The following is an 11,075-nucleotide window of genomic DNA, read 5'->3' as shown; positions in this document are numbered from 1 at the left end:
CTTCGTTCCTTTTTCTTAACCGGCCGTGCAAGCATACTTTACAGCATTACTTTTTTTTTTACAGTTTTTACTTTATTTGCAATTTAGTTTCTTTTCCAGTCAATCTTTCAGCACTTAATTAATTTTTCACACAATAGTTTCTACACCGGAAACTATTGTGTATCTTTTACTGGATCTAACCTTACGTTAGATCCTAGATTTTTATTTCTTCACTTTTTATTTTCCTGTCCGATTGAAGAATTCAAGAACAAATCCAACCGGTCTGTGGTGGAGTGTTCAAGATTGCCATTAATTATTCAGGTTCTTTAATTATTGTTTGAATTTATATATGCCCTGCATTATTGTTTATTTATATTGTTTGCCTGAGATGGATTTATTTAAGCATGATGATTGTTTAGATCTGTTTAGCATGTCCGGCTAATTTATTTAGGTATCGGTATGTAAAGTAAGCGGAATGAAGGAATCAAAACTAAGTTGGTTTAATTACGTTTAAAAATAAAATCACTCTTTTTATGGTCTCAAATTTACAGGTTTAATACCTAGGTTTTTGTACGAGAGTAAAAGACTAAAGAAGTTAAAATCAATAGAACGAAAGTTTGAGTTTTTAACTGGACAGTGTAAATTGGACATTAATTCTAGATCAGGGCGAAAGCAATTTTTAGAGTTAATTAAATTCTAATCTTTTTCAAAAAGTATTTTTAAAAGTTAAATGTGAGGACGAGAGTTAAGCATTTGAATTTAATTATATAATCTAAGTCAGCAGAGCGAGAGTTTGAGAGAGGGTGTTTAAACGATTAGTATTTTCTTAAAAAGAGTTTCTATAGATTCTATTGTTTTCAAAAAGTGATTTTGGACTTAACTAATAAGTGACAGCTACGTTAATTTAAAGTCATGGTCTATTCAACAGAGAGAGAGTTTGAGAGAAGACTTTTAATCAATGGTGTCCACTGAAAAGATTTATTTTAAAACCAAGAAACGAAGACTTGATTCCCTAATTACGACGAACTACATACCGATATCCGCTTAATTGATATTTAACCTAGATCTTATTTTAGTTTTAACTTTTCCCCCGAACAATCAAAGTATCATCCGCCTTAGCTTTACGAAGTAACCTTAGAAAACGGTATATCGATTCATAAGTCCCTGTGGGATCGATATCTTTTAAAACTACGCGATAGAACTGTGCACTTGCAGTTAGTACCCCAATCGACTCATAAAGTCGCGATCACACCCCTCACGTCCATTGTACTCAACGGGAACCTTTTAGTCTAATTTGCTATTTGAATGTTAGTTAAATGTTATTTGCTTTCTTCGAGTAATTAGAGTTGATAATAGAAATGGATGAAGACCTCAGAAGGGGAAAGGGGAGGTCTTTTATTAGTGTACTCGCCAAGATCTCGCAATCTCGTGCCTACGTATCCTTATGGTGCAATAAGGAAATCAGAGCATTCGTAGTTCGGGGTACTACGGTTTTGTTGGTGTCTTTTAATGAACGACTGTGTAGATCGCGTCCTAAAGGCTAAACGCTGGCTTGTCTACTCTCGGCGGAGGCTTAAGCGTTGGTTTGTAGTGCGCATTAGAAAGGATTAACAATGTTCTTTCGAAAGGAGTTTTAAGTTGTTGGTCGCACGGCGGCGAGAAATTAAGTTTAATATGTTAGGTATTTTGAAGAAGAACGACAGAAGATTGAGCAATGTGGTGCGCACCAATCGTTCGATTCTTTCGAGGAATAACAAGGCGAACGCCTTCTATTCCTTTTTCATTCGAATTATTTTGAAAGTTTATTTGTGGATGTTGAATATGAACGGTAGGGAGGCGTACGCCTCTTACTTGCTTATTCAAAGAATAATGAGGCGTGCGCCACCTATTCCTTTATCCAAGTTTACTTAAAATGTATTAATCGGAAGCCGATGATTTGTGCAATATGGCGAGCGCCAATTATTCAAATAATCGAGAGATGGCGAGGCGAACGGCTCCCATCTTTTATCATCCGAGGTTTAAATTTAAAAGGTATATTTTTAGATGTTGTATTTGATTTGCAAAAAAATAGTTTGATTTTTGAATTGGTAGGTTTTGAAAAATCGATGATTTGAGTAATATGGCGTACGCCAATTATTCAAATAATCAAGGAATGGCGAGGCGAACGCCTCCCATTTAATCGATTAAAGTTTAAGTTATTTATTTTTGTGAAATTGTATTTGATCAAAAGGGTGATTTGAATTTATTCGATTGCGATTTTAATTTGATGACGCAAATTCGAGCAATATGGCGTACGCCCATTATTCGAATAATCGGAAGATAGTGAGGCGAACGCCTCCTATCCTTTTATTATCGAAAATTTAGAATTTAGAATGTTTTAGAAATCATATTTAATTTGGAAGAAATGATTTGAATATTATGGTTTGAGGTTATAATTAAATGACGAAAATTCGAGCAATATGGCGAACGCCAATTATTCGAATAGTCGAGAGATAGTGAAGCGGACGCTTACTATTCTCCTTTTCATCCAAAAATTAATTATTAAAATGAAGCTTTTAGAATTTATAAATAATTCAGGGAAATGATTTTAATTTTATGGAATTTTTTAGGATTTTAATTGAATGACGAAAATTCGAGCAATATGGCGAACGCCAATTATTCAAATAATCGAGAGGTAGTGAAGCGTATGCTTACTATCCTGCTTTTCATTCAAAAAATTAATTTTTAAAATAAAGCTTTTAGAGTTTATAATTAATTAGAAATAGTCATTTTGAAAGGATGATACCATGAACACAAAATATTTTCTAAATATTATTCTTTATGCTTTTATTATTTTGATTATTTCTTTCCATCTATTTAAGCCAACAACCTCTTATAAAAAAACTATAAAAAAAATAGTTGGGATAATAGATGAGCACACGAAGCCCAAACGACACGGCCCAATCACAAATTCTGGAATAAAATAAACTTGTAAAGAAATCTCAACAACAGTATGATGGTATCAATCCAAATATGCTATGATAAGCCATTAAGGTTGCTGACACGTGGCATCAAGTAGGGAAAGGAAATTAGAAGAGACGTTGGACCATGGGAAATTGGTACCCAGCTTTTGAATAGCCATGATAAAGCTTTTAATTAATACCATAAAAAAACAATAAATAAAAAGAACAAAAACATTAATGTAAAATAAATGAAACGTCGTTTCCCTTCTCCTATGATCGACAACTATGGCCAGGGACTTTAAAAGTCACACCTACTTAGTAATTCCATTGGCACACAGAACCATTCAAGAATCCATTTGTAATGAAGGGAATTTAAAAGAAAATCAAACAATATACTGCATAGCGATTATGTTTTTTTTTTAAAAACATTAGTCTCTTCAACTTCACCCTCTCTCTCCACAAATTCATTAGATTCCTCTCAGTTTTTTGATTTCTCTTCCTGCATACGCTTTACTCACACGTTCCAACAAAAGAAACAAACCTAAACCTATTGTAGATTCATCCGCCTAAACGTCCTAAATTCATGCATCCATAAGTAACGTTTATCAACGACTTAAAGCAAACCGTCGATGGTTAACAATTAAAAGAAGGAAAACGCAAAATAAACAGAACAACGACGCAAGGGATGTGAAACGGAGATCTACCCGATTCGGACGCTAAGGCGGTGACCCGTAGGTTGGTTCCTCTTCGTGCTCCTTTCCGGTCCTTCCTTCTCGTCTTCCTAACAAAACCCAACGGTAAACCTTCGAATTTTTTTTTCGCTTTGCCCAAATGATTTCTCTTTTCTGCTTCCTTCTTCTAACTTTTGTGCTTGGTGTGATTTGGTCTAGCTCAGTGTACCCAGAGTTTCGGCGATAAACCCTGAATACCCCTTTTGTGTTTCGAGCTTTTGTGTGCAGGTTGAGATCGGATTTCAACAGAGTAACGGCGCAAAGATCAGGTCTTTTATGAAATATTGCTATGTTGTTCTTGATGTGTGTTCTAGGTTATTTTTAGAAGAAATCTCTTGCTGTGCATATGCTGTTGTCCTTGCCGTGCCTCTCATCTGTGTTATTATCAAGAAGAGATTAAGCCTTAAAGCACTCCTGTTTTTTTTATTTTCTCATCCCAGATTATGTGGGATTTGATCTGTTCTTGTTTAAGTCATTGTTGCAATGCCTTTTCAGATGTTCCAATTAATCCTCTGGATAAAGCTTCAAACTGAGTGATTTATTAGTCGTTTTTTTTAGTTTTTTAAGTGCTTTTAAAATAAGCTGTTTTGGTCTCTGCAGGTTACAGCTGTGAGGTGGCTTTGATGGAATGGGAAGAAAGACTAGGTTGTAAATTAGGGACCTTTTTGCAGCAAATTTGACTTAGTTGAGATGTAACTATTTAGTTTAATTTTTTTTTAAGGACAAAAGTGTGTTTGGATTATTTGGGACTTATTGAATTAAATTTTAATTATGTAATTACCTTTTAAGCTTTTCAAAATTTAACTCAATATTTATTTATGCTAATCAATTTCAATTTTTATAAACAACAAATTTCTAACTTAAGTATAATGACTTAATTTTAAAAACAACATATTTCTAACTTAAGTAAAATGACTTAATTTTAAAAACAACATATTTCTAACTTAAGTATAATGAATTAATCTAAAGAACAACATAATTCTAATCTTAAACACAAAAACTAAGTATAGTAGTTTAATTTTAAAAAAACACAATTCTAATTTAAACACAAAAATCTAAATGTGGGACTTTTAAATTTAAAAAAAACAACACAATTCTATTTTAAATACAAAAATCTAAACATGGGACTTTTAATTAAAAAACACAATTCTATTTTAAATACAAAAATCTAAATATGAGACTTTTAATTTAAAAAAACACAATTCTATTTTAAATACAAAAAATCTAAACATGGGACTTTTAATTAAAAAACATAATTCTATTTTAAATACAAAAATCTAAATATGAAACTTTTAATTTTAAAAAACACAATTCTATTTTAAATACAAAAATCTAAATATGGGACTTTTAATTTAAAAAAAAAACACATACATGTTTCTAAAAAATGCAAATTCTAAATATGGGACTTTTGAAACAAAGAAATCTCATGGATTAAACCAAAATGGCCGGACAAAATTGGGGTATGACAGCTGTAACACCCCAATTCTACCCGTCATAAATTCAATTAAAAATCAGAGTAAACAATTTTCACACAAAATTGAGGCATCACATCATTTCATCAACACTTAAACAAATTACACAACACGGCAATTGCGCAAGGATCCAATTAGTCCTTGTTAAATAATAAACAACACTGTATATGGATTCACCTAGTCCATATAGCAGCAATACACAAAAAAATCGCAACGGAAATCATTTAGATAATTAAGTCGAGTCGTACATTTACACATTCAAAGAAAACAAGCAAACAATGCCCATCACAACTATCATATACAATGATATACGAAAGGGCATTGTTACTATCAAAATCATGAAAAGCGTTCATTAACCCCTGAGTGTTACAATCCTAATCAGAGCAATGACGCCAAAAGTGTGCTACCACTATCCTCCTCTCAACGCGGAGCACCTGCACGTTACCAATATAAAGGTAACGGCCAACAACAAAAGGGTGAGATACTCAAATCGTATAATCAAGATAATGATAAGCAATATATAAGTAAATTCGGAAAGTTAGAAATATTGTTACCACATCGCACAATCCTTCCCTTGAATTCTTATGTATTTAATCATAAACAAAGTCAATAATCATCCACAACATCAATGTTACATCATAGCATCTCATCACTTTAACATTTCATCAATCCATCATAAAACATTACGATTCATCGCATCATCGCAAAATATCACCGCACTTCATAAACCGTCACATAACAACAATTATCACAAAATGCGAAAATAAACATAACCAACATATGTGACTCAACTATGCAAATGCTATGCGGTACCGACTCGTCGCTTTGCCATCAAGGCCAAGGCTTTATGCCCACTTCGCTTTTGCCAAAAGGCCACGTCGCTTATGCAAATGTATGTGACTCCATGATAAATGATACACATACACCAAAATCATCATCGCATCAACATAACTCATCACAATGACCGAAGCCCACGTCGCTATTTCCATTTAGGCCACGTCGCCATTCACATGCATAAAAGCATTCACACAACATCATATTCACCAACATTCATACATATGTTTATATATAAAACAAATGAGAATATTCATCACAATCAATTGTTTCATCATACAATCTCTTAGGTAATTCAACCTCATGCTATGTTTATTTACATCGCACACCTACACACTATAGTTAAGTGGTATTCCTCATTAATCAAATAGGCTTCCTACTATATCAATTATTAATCATTTTTCCAAAATAATCACTTATTAAAATAAGCCCTTATAATGACCTATAAACATCAACAACATGTAGGAAATTTCATAAGCTTCGCAACGCTTCGAACGGGGACCAAAACAGAGTTACGGTTGAAAAGTTATGACTGTTTGAAGTTTACAAAAAAAAAATTCTGTTTTCAAATCAGCTGGCGCCGCGAATTTAGCAGGAAACATAGAAAATGCGTTTTTGACCGTTAAATACCTTCCGGACCTCCGATTTCGATTCCGTAAAAAGTCTCATTCTCAGATTTCAACGAACTACAATATTTTCAGTATTACAAAGCCATTCTAATCCACAATTTAACTTTTATTTCATCATTCTAAACATCATTCAATTAATTTCCAACACTTCCTAAATTCACAATTTGTGAAATTACTCATACTTTAATTCATCAACACAATAGCATATTTTTCACAACATACATCAACCCCAAACCATCAACAACAACACAACACACAATTTTATTTATCATTCTTCTAAACCTAACCCTAACATTTTGCAAAGAATTGATACATGTTCAATAATCACAAACAATCAACACTACATCAAGAACACAAACAACATTTTCAAAGCAAGGAATCCAATCACAACATCAAAACCCAACAATATCCTCTAACAACCATTACCCACATAAAACCCATCATTTTCATAATTATAGGAAATGGTAACTCACACCCTTACCTTAGAGATGATGATTGAGTTACTCTATAGTGTTCTAGCAAGCTTGGGTTGATCAAGATGATGCTCTTCTTCTCCAATTTCCTCTTCCTCCTCCAAACCCTAACGTTTCTCTCTTTTCTTCTCTTTCCTCCTCCTTCTCTCTACTTCTTTCTATTTCCCTTCTTTCTATTTCTCTTCTTTCTATTTCTATTCTATTTCTATTCTATTTCTATTCTTTGTTTTAATTAAATAAAAACTAACTAATGGGCTTAATTGTTACACCTCCCTTAATTACTATATACACCACTAGGCCCAATAGCTATTATACCATAATTCTTATAATTAAACTCTAATAATATATTAACACAATAAAATATTTTACCGAAATAATTATAAATCAAACATTATAAAAATAATAGTAATAACACTTAATAAAAATCGGGGCGTTACAACTCTCCCCCACTTAAATATTTTCGTCGTCGAAAATTACCTCATTCGAATAACTCGGGGTAGGAGTCGCGCATCCTGTTCTCCAATTCCCATGTCGTGCTTTCTCCGACTGCACCAATCCAAACAACCTTCACCCAATCAATTTCCTTTCCCCGTAGGGACTTCGTCTCACGACCTTCGATCCTCAAAGTCATCGTCTCAACCGTAAGGTTATCGCGCACTTGAATATCATCCATTTGAATCACTTGAGACGGATCCGGAATATACTTCCTAAGTTGAGACACATGGAACACGTCATGCAAATTCGAGAGGTTTGGCGGTAACGCCACTCTATAAGCAACTATTCCCACTCTACTCGTAATTTGATACGGTCCAATGAAACGAGGAGTCAACTTCTTAGCTTTCAATGCTCGTCCAACACCGGTCGTAGGTGTGACTCTTAGAAACACATGATCACCCTCTTGAAATTCCAAATCCTTTCTCCTCTTATCATGATAACTCTTTTGCCTACTTTGAGAAATCTTCATCTTATCCCGAATCATCTTAACCGTCTTGGTAGTTTCTCGAACAATCTCGGGTCCAAGTACCACACTTTCACCAGATTCATGCCAACACAATGGAGTCCTACACCTCCGCCCATACAAAGCTTCAAAAGGCGCCATTCCAATACTTGAATGGTAACTATTGTTGTAAGTAAACTCCACCAACGGAAGGTGAGTATCCCATGAACCTCCTTGTTCAAGAATACACGCCCTTAACAAATCTTCCAAGGATTGGATGGTCCTCTCCGTTTGACCATCCGTCTGAGGATGATACGCCAAACTCAACCTCAACTTGGAACCTAAAGCTTCTTGCAAACTCTTCCAAAATTCTGAAGTGAACCTCGGATCTCTATCCGAAACAATACAAAGAGGAACATCGTGCAGTCTCACAATAACATTGGTATAAATCTCCGCCAACTTCGACATCGGATAACTTATGTTAATAGGAATAAAGTGAGCCGACTTCGTAAGCCTATCAACAATCACCCAAATAGCATCACATCCTCTAGATGTATTCGGTAAACCCGTCACAAAGTCCATGGAAATGCTATCCCACTTCCACTCAGGAATTTCTAACGGTTGCATCAACCCCACAGGTTTCTGATGCTCCACCTTTGATTTCTAGCAAGTCAAGCACGCATACACGAACTGAGCTACTTCACGCTTCATTCCCGACCACCAAAATAATCTTTTCAAATCTTGGTACATCTTAGTCGCTCTGGGATGAATACTTGTAGCGGTGTATTCGTCGCTATATGATCTATCGATTAAATCATAAGCTAAGAGATACATTCAATTATTTCGAGTCGCCACCGCACTTTTATTTATCCAAAGGATTGGCTAAAAAGCGAACAAAAGCCTAAGAAGTTTTACACGTAGAAAACTAATAAAAAGATCAGAGATTCTGGGTAAGGGGTAAATTACGCAATGGGAAGGTGTTAGGCACCCACTACGTCCTAGGTACTCCTAGGGAGCCCTTTTCACACTTGTTGTAAAAGATTATTATTTGTTATGACATAAACATTGTGCAAACATGATTGGGATGATGAGAAAAGAATATACAAATTAGTTATTATTGTTGGGTTCGAACGGATGAACCCGTTGCCTACGTACCTTCCATCAAAGGTAAGGATCAGAACGCCGTAGTTCGGCTAAAAGATTTCCAAAAGTGGGTTGGTTCAATTTTAAACACAAACCCTAGGTCTTACGTTATCCACGGGAGAAAACTCAACCTTATACAAACAACAACGTCCACCATGTGAGAACAGCTTCAACTGGCCAGGGAGGGGTTAACCCTATAATAGGCGAGGAAGACTTACAATTCAATCACTAAAGACAGAAGGTGAGATTAACATCAACCACTAAGATAAATCAAACCTATAGCTCATGTATGAAAGCATTAATAATGGACAAAGCCAAAACAAGTGAATGGGTGGCATTACTGATTATGATTATGAAAATGGAGTCAAAGTATAATTAAGATCAATTCAGATGAGTATTATGAAATGAAGTTTGAAAAAGGTCAAGGACTTGAGTCCAGGTTTTTAGTTAGAAAACATGAAGATGTTTGCACAACACTTATGTCAAATTTGAAAAAATAAAGTGTGAAAAGTCTAAGACGTAATGAATGATGAATGGATGAAGGATGGATAGTAAAACTTCTTAGAAGGTTCACTTCTTGAAATCATATGACAGATGATTCAAGTGTGTCCTTTGGAATGGCAATTAATAATAATAAACAAGCAAAGCAAGCAAAAGCGGATATCGGATGCCAATCACTGGTCTTATACCAATCTCCTAAAACAAAACTGGATATCAGAAGCCACTCAATGGACTTACACCAATCTCCACAGGCAAAGAAATAAAAGCGGATACCGGATACCAATAGATGGATTTACACCAGTCTCCTAAAACAAAACGGGATATCAGATGCCACTCAATGGTCTTACACCGATCTCCTCAAAAGAAAAGAACAGAGATGAAATATGGAAGTCAACTGCCAATCTATCTGGACTTAGGTTAACTCCACAGTATGCTCACAGGAAATCCAATGCCACATCACAGGGGCTTACAATGGATCCTCACATACAAGAACAAAAGCAACACTAGGATCACAGGAATGCAAATGCCAACTTACAGGGACTTATAATTGCAACCTCACACACAAACAGATGAACAAACTATGATCACAGGAAAGCAGATGCCAACTTACAGGGACTTACAACTGCAACCTCACATGCAAATCAAACAGATCAAATTATGATCACAGGATAACAGATGCCAATTACAGGGACTTACAACTGCAACCTCACATACAAATCAAACAGATCAACTTATGATCACAGGATAACAGATGCCAACTTACAGGGACTTATAACTGCAACCTCACGTACAAACAGATAACAGAAATCAAATCGTGATCACAGGACAACAGATGCCAACTTACAGGGACTTACAACTGTATCCTCACATACCAACAGATAAACAGAAGATATGAGTGACCAGTGAGGTCTTACACTCTATCCTTCCATATCACAGGAGCAAATGCCAAAGCAATGGACTTACAATTGTCCTCAATGGGCAAACAACAATGATAGCATCACAAAACAAATGAGATGATCATGCATTAATGGCAATTGATGATGATGATAAATGCATAGCATACAAGCAAGCAAGTGCACATGAAGCAATCAATCAATCAGTGAATATCAAACAGCACACTCTATAGCCAAACAATGGGGGCTCACACAAGAGGGTTTGACTTTAACAGTCCACTGTAATGGGTAAAGGTTGCTCTTAACCTGGCCATTGAGGGGCTCAGGTGAAGCAGATGAAAAGGAGATGAGGGGTGTGCCTCATTGCTTCTATCTCAAAACAGAGAGAGCATCAAAGAAAGTGTGGGAGTTCAGAAAGTAGGAACTCTCTCCACATTATTGACTCGATTAGATCTTGGGTATTTATCTCATTGCTTCAACCAGGTACTGGGAGCAAAGAGAGGACACACTGAATAGTGGGGGATAGATTGCTTATCCCTAC

Source organism: Lathyrus oleraceus, chromosome 2 (assembly GCF_024323335.1).
Source record: "Lathyrus oleraceus cultivar Zhongwan6 chromosome 2, CAAS_Psat_ZW6_1.0, whole genome shotgun sequence".
NCBI classification, from domain to species: domain Eukaryota; kingdom Viridiplantae; phylum Streptophyta; class Magnoliopsida; order Fabales; family Fabaceae; genus Lathyrus; species Lathyrus oleraceus.
This window is presented reverse-complemented; position numbering follows the sequence as displayed.